We start from the raw sequence: 13240 nt of genomic DNA, 5'->3' as shown, positions 1-13240 counted from the left end.
TAAATTTTCAAGAAACTAGCACCCTACCTATTGATTATTAGCTCGAAAACACTTAATGCAAGTCCAACTAAAACTTCTTTCTACAAACAATCGTCAATAGCAGACTTTACTAGACGAGCAACTCATTAACAGAAGAAATACTTCAAACTAATAAAAAAAGGCGAAACCTAAATGAAATGAGAATTATCGAGTACTTTTGTCAATGAAAAACACAAATAGCAGTTAAACTAAAACCCGATAAAGAAAACTCAAAAAAAAACTCAAACCATGATCGATGAATTGCAAGACCCCAAGTCATTAACTAATAATGAACAAACTTTCCACCTCCCAATACGGTCGGCAACCGCGGGAGAGACGAGCCACAACCCTCCTTTCACGAATGATAAACAAAAATTAAACCCAAATTCTTTTATTCACATTTGTGAAAGGAGAGGCCGTTGCACATTTATTGGGATCAAGGCTTATTATTATTATCTTTAAATGTAATTAAATGCCTAAGATTGTAAATAACACAAAAGTCTATAACATCATGTATTGCTTGCAGTTTGTTTTCTAGGCTGTTCAAACATACAATTTTGGCTATTTTTGTACGTTTGTTGACTTTTTCTGCCAACTTCTTGAATTAAATGGACTTCTAATGTACTAAATATGTTGTCGAATATCCAAAATATATAAAATCAATCGTTGTTGGTGCAATTAAAATATTGAAAAAATTCAATTAATAAGTATTTGAGACTTACCCGTCAAAACTGGATCCCTGGATAACACGAGTTCTGAACACGAGGAAAATCTTAGGATAAAAGGACACTTCAAAACAATATTTTTTTATCGAAATGAATTTTATAAAATAGTTTAATTAACTCTAAACTCTTCACAGCGATTTAACTATATATTAATTCAATTTTTGCGGTAGCGTTTCGAAATGATTAACTTTATACGGAACAAGATTGAATATTAGACATATGTAAATAAATACACTTTGTCTTATCAAAAATGGATGCGACGCCATAAAAATAAAATAATTGAAAAAACTCACTAGCGGCTAACTGCGGCCTCAATAACGTTTATTCGCAGTTTTCCGCAAGTTTTCGTTTTTTTCGCCGAATTCTTTATTTTTATGACTCCCGTTTTTCAATTTTTCACTTACTCTTACTGCAGTTTCCGCTCTCCTTAATTTGGGATATATTTCTTACGCCTTAAACACTAAATTGTTTTCCAACTCTTTCCAGAGAGAGATTCCGGACATCCGGTCATATTCTCTATAATTTTTAATGCAAATGAGGATATACTTAATTTAATTTATATCAAATCACAGAACCTAATACATGTAGGCAATCGAAATATAATAAGATAAGAAAACAAAGACCAATATTAAATGTTTAAATTAAAAGAACAAAATAAAATTTCCATGTGGAATAAAAAACATATTAAAAACTAATTTATTATTCAATTATATATTCAAAAATAATAAGTATTATGTAAAGCAAAGAGCATACTAACGCAAACAGCATTACTGCCCAACAACAATTTCTTTTAATATATTTAAAGCTGTAGAATGTTCTTCGGTCCCTTTAATTCGTTTCGGTCCGTTTGATTGTTTTACAATTCCCCGTTAAGGCGAAGTTCATTAGAAAAATAGGGTATAAATCTTGATAGATAATTGAAAAAACCAATAACTCTACCTAAATCCTTTTTGAATTTAGGCTTTGGCATTTGCATAACTGCGAAAACTTTTTCATGATCAAATTTAATATTACCGTCCTTAAAAATGTGAATTTTTATTTCGCGTTAACCTAAAATACGTTTTGACCTATTTAATTCAAGACCATGTTTACGAGCTAACTGTAAAACTTTTTGTAACCTTTGATCATGCTCTTCGGGAGATTTTCCCTAGATTATTATATCATCTATGGTGAAACACCTGTTTAGTTTTAAAACATGAATTTTAACCTTTCCTGAAAGACTTAAGAGCACGATAAACCAAAAGGCAATTTTTTAAATAATAACCTCCTAATGGTGAGTTAAAAGTACATAGTTTTGCACTACCCGAATCTGACGTAATTTGCCAGCACAAAATTCACTAGTACAATCTATTAGCATTACTCATTTTGCTAACAATCTGTTCAAAAGTAGAAATTGACGAATTATTATTAATAATAAATTACAACAAGTACAATCCTCTTTTCTATGACCAAACTTGTTACATCTGAAACACTTAACTGATTTCCTGTTTTCCAACTTTTTATCGTTTCCATTTTTCTTATTCGCAGCTGAATTTTTATTTACAACATAATTTTGTTTATCATTTCCTTTTTTACATTTGTTGAAATGATTAACCTTCATAACATTGACATCACGCTGATTTGCAACAAGTTCAATTGACTTGTTTCAACAGCTTGACACGTCTTTTAAGTCATACTTCTAATTTTAGCTAAAAAAGAGGGGGGAAATCTGAAAATAAAAAATTTATTCCATAAACACGAGATTAGCAGCTTTAGAAACTCCCTTACATGCTTTAGAGTTACAAAAAAATGGTATGATTTATTTTGGGTAAAAGGGGTGTGAAGGTTAAGAAATTAAAGCCTTAAACTGAAAATTAGAGATCAGCAACCGCAAAACACCCTTATATGGCGGGAGGGGGTGGAGTGTGCAAAAAGGAGTATATTATTAAAAATATCTTTAGTTTCGGGTTACTTTAGCATTTTAAACTATTTTGACCTTTTTAAAATCTTTTAAAAGGTATTTATTCTTTATGCCCCTTCCCCCCAATAGCACGCGGGTTACAACTAAAAACTTCCGCTTTAAACCATTTATACCTTTTTTAGTCAGCACACGTCGCGTCGGCCCAAGTAGGCAGACGTATTAATTGTTAAAAATAATTGCTTAATTGTTTTGAATAAATTATTGTAATTATTAATTACTTTAATAAAAAAAAACAATTGACAACAATCAAAAACTAAAATAAATAAACTCGTGTGACATAGTTAACTGAGGCATTTATGAAAAAGTGTAATTTTTTAAAAGTGTTCGTTTAAATCATTGTGCTTTGATCAGCATTTCTTCAATGTAGGTCAGAAATTTTATTTGAAAATTTTTCTAATGGCATATTTAATAAACAAATAATATGCCGTATGATTATTCTTCAAATTTAAATGTATCGCCACCGATAATCCACTCTCGAAACAAGTCAAAATCACTACTAGATAATCTTCTAGAAGTGGGCAACAGCCATCAAAAAATGCCACAATTCTTAAAATTAAAGACTAACACTACAGCATATAGAAGTAACACAGAAAGCTTCGTTCGTGAATATGCAAACGTATAAAGAAGATTGAAATGTTGGAACGTTTACAAGCAGTGGAAAATAGTTTAGATAATAGCCTCAAAGAATTAAAGAACATCTGTATTAGTAATCAAGAAAAATACAACTCACTTGAACCCGTTGTCCATAAACATGAACAAACGATTAATTTCTTACTAAAAGAAGCCAACAAAAGTAATATCGTTATTCATGGAATTCAAGAAAATGAAAATAGTACGTCTGAACTATTGCAAGTATTTACTAATATATGTCAAGAAACATTTTCAATTACGGTGTCGTCGACAGATATTTCTAACATCTTTCGAATAGGCAGAAAACAGAACGATAAAATCCGACCAATTAAAGTTTGTTTTTTTAATTATAAACTGAAATTAGATGTGATTCGCAATAGAACAAAACTCAAAGGTACGAATATATATCATGATGATTTACCACTACAAATTCGTGTGGAAAATAAAGAGAAAAGGATGCAACTAAAGCGAAATGAGAGAAAACGTCTTATTCCACAATCTTCCTCCGAAGAAGATCCAGAAAAAATAGTTCAGGAGGATAAAAAAATTAAAAACAATGAAACCGGATCCAAAAAAAAAAAATTCAAGGAAGCTCAATGTTGAATGTATTGGAGATGTCACCCCTTTAGGAAGCCAAAAAATTTAAATATTTTGCTGTGGAACTGCGATGGTTTCGCTAATTTCAAGGAATGTTTTGTAATTGATGATAATAGCCCGGACATTATTTGCTTGTGTGAAACATGGGTAACTGGCTCGATTTCTATAGATGATAATTTTTCACAAATTTATAATTATTATTACAGTTTAGCTGTCAAAGAGAAATCGAGAGGTCGAGCCAGTGGCGGTTTATTGATTTTTGTAAAAAAGGGCTTTAATGTCAGGGTTCTTGATACAACAAATTTCTGGTTAATAATTGAAATTAGAATTAATAACTTTTATTTTATTTTAGGTTTGTTTTATTTTCCACGGGATAAAGACATTAAAATTATATTAGATCTGCTGAAAGATACCGTGTCCCAGATACTTTCATGTTCAAACTCGGATAGGTTGATCATGCTTGGCGACTTCAATTCACGTATAGGCAATTTAAATCAAATGGATGAGGATATCTGCTGTAGCTCGCTTTTAAAACCAAACAGATCTAACATGGACAGTAACATTGATTCTAGAGGAAGACAGCTAGTAAGTTTTATGGAAGAAAATGGTATGTATGTTCTTAATGGACGAACCATAAGTGACAATCCGGCACAGTTTACATACGTTTCTAGTAGGGGTAAGTCTGTCATTGACCTTTGCTGGATAAATTCCGGTTTACCTACCGTATTTGTGACTCAGGCCTTTCTTGCAATAATGATCTTATATCCTCTCATCTTCCGTATTGAGTGACTATCGATGTTGATCTCAATTACCACGAAGTGGAACATGCTAAAAGTATTAAATATTTCCAGTATAAATTTATTTGGGTAGAAAGTTGTTCTGAACAATATAAAAGTCTAGTAAATAATGAATTAGATAAAAAACTTTCAGATCCTTTGACCTTAGATGTATCAGATTCTGATACAATATGTAATTATTTAACTGAGGCTATAAAAAACACCGCAGAAAGTTTACAAATGTGTAAACGTGTATGCATTGGAGCTGGGGCAAGAGCGGACTCTAAGTCCTGGTTTAATACAGACTGTCGAAACCTAAGAAAAGAAGTTCGACGAGCACTGCGAAGATGTAGGAAAGATAAATTTGCAGAAGAACAAATCCAAGCATATCTTGATACAAAAAAAAAGACAAAACAAAATCATTTGCAGGAATTATCAAAAAAGATTATTAATAGGCATAATCCTAAAGAGTTCTGGGAAGCCATTCGTCATTTTAATTACAAGTCTAGGCCAGTTAATCCTATAGATGTGCAGGATTGGGAAAATCACTTTAAATCGTTTTACAATGTCGATTTTCCTTATGAAGTAATTCCTAATCTGCTAGTTACTAGTCATAATCCCGAACTTGACCGTAATATAGAATTAGAGGAATTAGATAGGGTTTTAAGTAAATGCAAAAACGGCAAGTCCCCTGGTGTCGATGGGATTCCCTATGAATTTTTTTAATTTATTTCACTAGAGGGAAAAGAATATATATTAAGATTTTTTAACAATATATTTATTAATGAAAAAATTCCAAATAAGTGGGCAAATTTAAAAATGATTTTACTGCACAAAAAAGGCGATCCCAATCATTTGAATAATTATCGTGGCCTTTCTTTAATAAACACTATAGCAAAAGTTTTTACTCAAATCTTATGCAATAGAATCAGCAACTGGGTTGAGGAAAACCAAATTTTACCGGAGACTCAAACGGGATTTCGAAAAGGACGAGGATGTGTGGACAATGTATTTATCCTTTCATGTGTTATAGCCAATCACTTAAGGTTACCGAAAAACAAACTATATTGTGCTTTTGTCGATTTTAAATCGGCATTTGACTCAGTTGACCATTTTCTATTGTGGCTAAAGTTACAAAGATTAGGAGTATCCCCAAAATTAATTAGAATAATAAAAAATTTCTACGAAAACGCTAATATGATTTTGCAGGTAAATAACAAGTCCCTCAGTCCTATACACGTCACAAAGGGTGTGCTTCAGGGAGAGTCCCTTTTGCCCTTACTTTTTTCTTTGTTTTTAGCTGATTTCGGAAAATTTGTGATTTCGAAAGGAGTAGGAGGCGTTAATATCGATAGTCACACCGACATAACTGATTTATTTTATGCCGACGATTTAGTCTTATTTAGTTCTGCCCCTCACAAACTACAGAAAGCATTAAATGCGCTGGAGGAGTATTGCGATAAGAATAAGCTCACAGTCAACACAAATAAAACGAAAATAGTAGTATTTAGACGCTCCGGAAGATTACCAAACAATCTACAATTTTTTTACAAATCAAATACCTTAGAAATTGTTAAGGAATATAATTATTTGGGTGTTTCTTTCTCTTCGCCTGGAATGTTTTTAAACGCAGCTAACAAAATGGTCAGTAAAGCTAACCTAGCAATGGTCAATTTAAAATCTATTATTTTCAGAACCAAATCGCTATCTCTTGATACTATAAAGCAATTGTATTCCTCACTAATATTAAGTGTCCTTCTTTATGCTGCGGAAATTTGGGCACTGAGGTACCCTGATATAATTGAGAAATGTCAAGTTAAACTTATCAAATTTATACTTTCAAGCGAGCTCTCAATTGGTTACATAAAATATTATCTATGCCCAATGACAGACTCCCTCGCATATGCTACAACAGATTACTTAATCTCGATGAAACGAATAATAATTGTATAAAACTTAACTGGGTAACTCAAATTAAAAATCTTTTTATCAGCATTGATCGAGAGGATTTGTGGCTTACGCAGAATATCGGGTTAATTAAAAGAAATATAAATGTACTTGTAAACGATTTATATAATTTGCATCAAAATGACGATATGAAGCGTATTGTTGATTCGAAATATAGCCCTATGTACCGTTTAATTAACCACGCTCAAGACAACATGTCACTTCTGTGTTCGTCAATCAAGAAACTAAGAATACTGTTTCAAGTACGGACAACAAACGATGTAAGAATCAGCTTTTATTGTAATGTAAATGGCTACAAATGGTACCCGAACGAAATTTGTAGTATTTGTAATTTGGACAAGATGGCAACTTTGTACCATTTTCTAATTGAATGTCCCATTTACAGTGGACTACGACTCCATTACCTGAAAAAGTACATGCAAACGTTATCCGTAACGATAGAGCCTGAAAATTTTGCACCGCTCCTATTGAATGTCGCCAATCTTGACCACCTAAATAACTTATGCTCCTTTGTCGAGGGAGCTTTGCGAACACGGTCATTCATCTTGAATGAGTGAACTCTAGTTACTCAAATTTTTGTGTCTTTTTCCTTTATGCAACAGATTAGTAGAATCCATTAAGGCCTTTTTCGTATATATTTACTGTACTTTTTTCTTTTTTTTTTTTTTCTATTTTTATAATGTTAATACTTTTTTTTTTCTTTTTCTTTTTTTTTTTTTTAAATTTTTGTATCTATATGCCAAACTTCTTTGTAATGACGATTGTCGATTTACAAATAAAATATCTATCTATCTATCTATCTATCTATCTAAAGAAGATTGAGCCAAACCCCACCAACTCTTCAACTCAACCTCCATCATGGTAGAAAGATGATTTCGTTACTGTCGTTAGGAAATCGAAACGTAGCTCTGAAGTAAACGATCGACGAGTTCCGCAGAAACAAGATACTAATTAGTCTAATTTCATAACAAAAAATTGATTTGAACCATTGTTATCGGAGTCTGTAAACGATAACTAAAAGGATGAACCTCAAAAACCTTAAATTCAACCAATTTTTGTTACCAATGTTGTAAACTTTAAGGGTTTCCAGCACGATCTCAATTCCAACGGTTTCGAAAATAAATACATGGTTGTCAACAATCAAATTAAAATTATCCCCGATGAATGTTAATACTTACAAGAACATGATAAAATTATTTCAAACGAGAAAAGTTAACTATTACACTCATCGTTTGAAACAAGAACGATCATTCCGGGTAGTTCTGATAAATGTTCACAGATCGACTCCATTGGAGGATATCGAACAAAATCTAGCGGAACTTGGTTACGTCGTCGAAAATATTTCTAATATAAAACATAGGCAAACAAAATAACCATTACCAATGTTTTTTAATGACCTTAAAAGTAATCCTGATAACAAATCAATTTACTCGATTACCAAGTTGGGAAATATAATTGTGAAATTTGAGCCTCCAAACTTTAAACGAGATATTCCTCAATGTAAGCGCTGTCAAAGATTCGGCCACGCGCAAAATCACTGTGGAAGAACATTTAGATGTGTTAAATGTTTAGGCAACCACTCGACAAAGGATGGTCCAAAAATAACCAGGGAAAAGCCAGCTAAATGCGTTAATTGCGGCGAAAATCACTCAGCAAACTATAAAGGTTGCTTAGTTTATAAAAAATTGCTCGAACAATAGCTCGAACAAGTATCCAGCTTTAAAAAAACGTCACATCGAAACATCCATCCCAACCCCTTAGGGCCAACACACCAAATTTAATTCCTGAAAACTTTTCCTACGCGCAGACAGCTAAAAGCAATAGCCAAAATTCTAAAAATCAAATAATGGAACCAGCAAGGTCTAGCCATAACGAAGAACAAAATGTAGTAGGTTTCATGAAAGAGTCATTCTCAGAACTAAAGGAAATGTACCTCGATCTTATGAAACAAAATAGTGTCATGATTAATTTATTAACTGCCCTAATCATCAAAATTAAATAAAATGGCTCAAAATATACATATTGTTTTATGGAACGCCAATGGCTTCACGAATCGACGCCTTGAACTAAAAACGTTTCTCGTAGATCATGATATCGATATAGCACTGATTTCAGAGACACGTTTCACACCAAAAAGCTATTTAACTATAACAAATTACTGCGTCTATGATACTACACATCCTAGTGGAAAAGCTCAATGTGGAACAGCTGTCATTATAAAAATAGTCTGAAGCATTATGAAATTGAAAAATACGTTATCGAACACATTCAAACTGCAAGTGTTGTCGTTGAAGATTGGGTGGGTCCAATAACAGTCTCGGCTGTTAGCTACCCACCAAGACATTCAGTAAGCCATGAAATTTTTGAAAAATTTTTCGGTACCCTTGGTAACAGATTTATCTCTGGCGGCGATTACAACGAAAAACACACATTTTGGGCGTCTATACTCATTAATCCGAAAGGCAGAAACTTATTGAAGACAATAGGAGAAAATCACCTTGCTTAATTATCCACTGGGGAATCAACTAACTGGCCTTCAGATTTAAACAAGATTCCTGATCTTCTAGGTTTATTTTTCATTAAAGTGATGTCTAAGCAGCACATGCAAATTAAATCATGTAATGATCTATCGTCCGACCATTCTCCAGTTTTACTATTGATATGTACGCAATTTATTCATAGAAAATGTATTCCCTACTTAACCAATAGAACACAGATTGGAGTTACTTTCGATGGCAACTTGATTGTAGCCTTAATAATCTAAGAATTCCCTTCAAATCAGAACAAGGTATTGATTTAGCTGTACAAAACTAACAAGACGCGCCAGACGAAGAAATTTTACAATTTCTAAGCGCCCCTCTGCAGTTATCTCCACCCATCGAATCTTTCTCTTTACATGAAACAAGTGTGGGAATTAAAACACTTAATCGTAAAACAACCCCAGGATTCGATCTTATAACAACAAAGATTTTAAACGCGCTTCCAAAAAACGAAATGATCTTCATATATAGTATATTTTCAATGCTATCTTAAGACTGGGCTATTTTCCGTGTCTTTGGAAGATATCGCAAATTATACTAATTCCTAAACCTGGTTAACTGGTCAACGAAGTTAAATCATATCGACCTATCAGTTTATTGCCAACATGGTCTAAGCTGTTTGAAAAATAATTTTTAAGTAAACTAAAGGTAATATTGGAAGGGTCGCAAATCATTCCTGATCATCAATTTGGGTTCCATGAGAAAGCATACCTTGACGTCAGCAATGTATGGCATCCAGGCCTGTTGTACAAATTAAAACATCAAATTCCGAGTTCTTATTTCTGTGTTTAAAAATCCTACTTAGAAGACAGATACTTCCAAGTGAAAATTCAAGAAGAACTTTCTGATCTGTTTCCTATCCAATCTCATGTACCTCAAGGTAGTGTTCTGGGCCCAACTCTTTATTTAATTTATACCGCGGATCTAACGGTCGACGACACAAACGTTACAGCCACATTTGCAGATGATACTGCGATTCTATCGATTGATGTAGATCCAAATTCAGCTTCTCAAAAACTGCAGACAAGTATCGATAAAATACAACATTGGTTGAATAAGTGGCGTATTCAAGTTAACGAGATGAAATCCGTTCAAGTAACGTTCACTTTGAGAAAAGAAATGTGTCCAGCTGTTATAATGAACGGTGTCAGTTTTCCACAGTCAAATGAAGTCAAATATCTGGGTATACACCTTGATAGAAGACTTACTTGGCGTAAACACATCTGGTTGAAAAGAAAACAGCTAAACTTGAAAGTTTCTAATTTATACTGGCTCTTGGGTCAAAATTCAAAAACTATCATTGAACAATAAAGTGCTAGTGTATAAAACAATACTTAAACCTATGGACCTATGGCATACAGCTATGAGGATGTGCTAGCAATAGTAATATCGAAATCCTGAAAAGATTTCAATCAATGTGTTGCGAACAATTAGTGACTCCCCGTGGTATGTGCGTAATGACGATATTCACCGAAATTTTGAAGTGACCACCGTGCGTGAAGAAATTTCGCGTTTCAGTGATAGATACCTGGCACGCATTGAGCAGCATCCAAACTCTGAAGTGACCAAACTCTTGGACAAATGTGACAGTGTGAACAGACTAAACAGACAAAACGTGCTAGATTTAAGATTTAGGTTCTAAACAGTCATTGTGAACAGACTAAACAGACAAAATGTGATAGATTTAAAATTTAGTTTTATTTAACATTATCATTAGATTAAGGCTATTCAAGTTCACCTTTTAGTCACTAGATCGATTTATAGTTCTTTTAAGAACTGATAATAGAAATAGGAATTTAAAAAAAAAATAATTTTTTTTAAGAATAATTTTTTGAAGCCCAAGTAAAAAATTGCCAGTTAATACACCCAGCAAACAATTATTTTCAAAAAATGATAAATTTTAGATTTTTCTCAAAAATATGGGTTAAGGAGTCATTAATGCTCGATCCATAATCACTTCACTATATTCCCTCCCCATGTGACTACAGTCGCTTCCTATTTTTGACAAACATCTTTTCATAATCTATAAAACATACATAGATATATTATTTGCACTCGAGCATTCTTTTGACAATCGCCCCAAACGTAAAAATTGCTTCCCTCGTTCTCATTCCTTTTCTGAAGCTGAACTGATTAACGCTTAGTTGATGTGATATTTTTGCTTGTATTTTATTAAGGAAAATTTTCAAGAATATTTTTGATGGGTGACTGACTAGGCTTATGGTACGAAATTCTTCACATTTGCGTGAATTAGTTTTTTAGGGATTGGTATAAATAAATAGAGATTTGCAGAAGTTAATCAGGCATATTTCCACTTTCATATAATTTAAAATGCTATTCAAATTATTTTCATTACTATTACTATTTATATATTTATTTATCAATTATGGAACCGTCAATTTGTTAATAAGTAATCAAGTCCGTAGGTTACGTTCCACAATCCGTTGGTCTGTTGTCTGATGTTGAGTGTATGTACAAATGCAACACTCAATACAACTATGTGTTATTTACTGAACACCATTCATCAAAGGTTGCTTGCTCCAATACAAAAATTATTTTTTTTGTTTTTTCATCACAGACGTTTGCTGTATATAAATTTCCTTAAGCTGCATTACCTACTTGTTTCCTTTCACTCAAACTGACCCTCTTAGTTTGACCACCTTTATTTTGGTATTAATAAGGCATGTTTACTAAATTTTTTTTATCACTTTAGGTGAAGAATTCTCACTAGCTAGGCAGAAAGATTAAGTCGTTTTTTGAAAATATTTAGTAGTATGCGACATTAACAAGTAGATGATTTAGTTTAGTGATGCCATTACACGGTATTATCATAAAGATTACGTATAAAACTTTTTGCTAAAAGGAGATAAGGCAAGAATCTTTGAATCCTTACTACGCCTTCGTTTTTCTATCAATTTTAATTTCACTTTCAAATTTTGTTATGTAATTATGTCTAGTTTTACATTTTGATGGGTGTTGGATTTTCCGCCAACTTCTGGAATTGAGTGGACTGAATTTACTACTATTAATAGGTTTTGTTGATGTAATTAAATGTTAATACAAATTCATTAAATAAGTTAGTGGAACTTACCCGTTGAAACTGGATCCTATGTGGTACGAGTCCTGGACCGGAGGAAAAATTTTGGGATACCAGGATAAGGAATCGCACTTCACAACTTTGCAATAAGGACCCGTTTTAACGAGAGAATTATAAGACAGTTCAATAAACACCAACTTTTACAATGGTTTTATTATAGATCTAAATAACTTTGCTTTTGCGGTAACGTTACGGAACGATATTAAATATTAGCAAAAAAAAAGGGACTTGGTCGTCACGCTTTCAAAAAAAAAACTACTACTTATCACTACCAAAAAAAATATCTTATTATTACATAAATGTTTACGGCTTGTATGTAACATTTATGTACAAAAAAAATAAAATATAGTTTGTCTACACAAAACATGATGCGACGCCATAAAATAAAATAATAAATTTGGAAACTCTATATAACGGCTAACTGCGGCCTCAACAATGGGTAATATGGCAAATTCGACATCAGACAACTACCGTATTCTTATGATTCGTATTTCGACCTCCACTATTTGTTGAAAGGTTTTTGTTCTTCTCTATGTGGTTGACTTTTTCATTTTGGACAATATATGTATTTGAAGAACACCATTTCATATTCAATACTATCTTTGTTATTAAGCTTCAATTCTTCATCAAGTAATCTCGATTTTACAAATTCTATTTTAACGCTCGTGATGCCTTCGATGGCTATGACGATTATATCTTGCTTAGAGGGTAAAGAAAGGAGAGAATGGCGAACTTGATCATTGTCGTTTGATATTGTTATCTCTGATCTTTTTATTTACGAATTATTATCTCAAATTTAAGGAAATGATACTTTTATCAACTTTCTCCTTAGAGACAGTTTCGTAAATGAACTCGCTCTTACAAAATATTATTTTGCTTTTTAACTTGTGATTAAGCATTTATGCAATCTTTTATAATGTCTAAGAATT

This window comes from Chrysoperla carnea, chromosome 5, assembly GCF_905475395.1.
Source record: "Chrysoperla carnea chromosome 5, inChrCarn1.1, whole genome shotgun sequence".
Lineage (NCBI taxonomy): Eukaryota > Metazoa > Arthropoda > Insecta > Neuroptera > Chrysopidae > Chrysoperla > Chrysoperla carnea.
The sequence above is the reverse complement of the archived record's forward strand: the minus strand, read 5'-3'. Positions refer to the sequence as shown.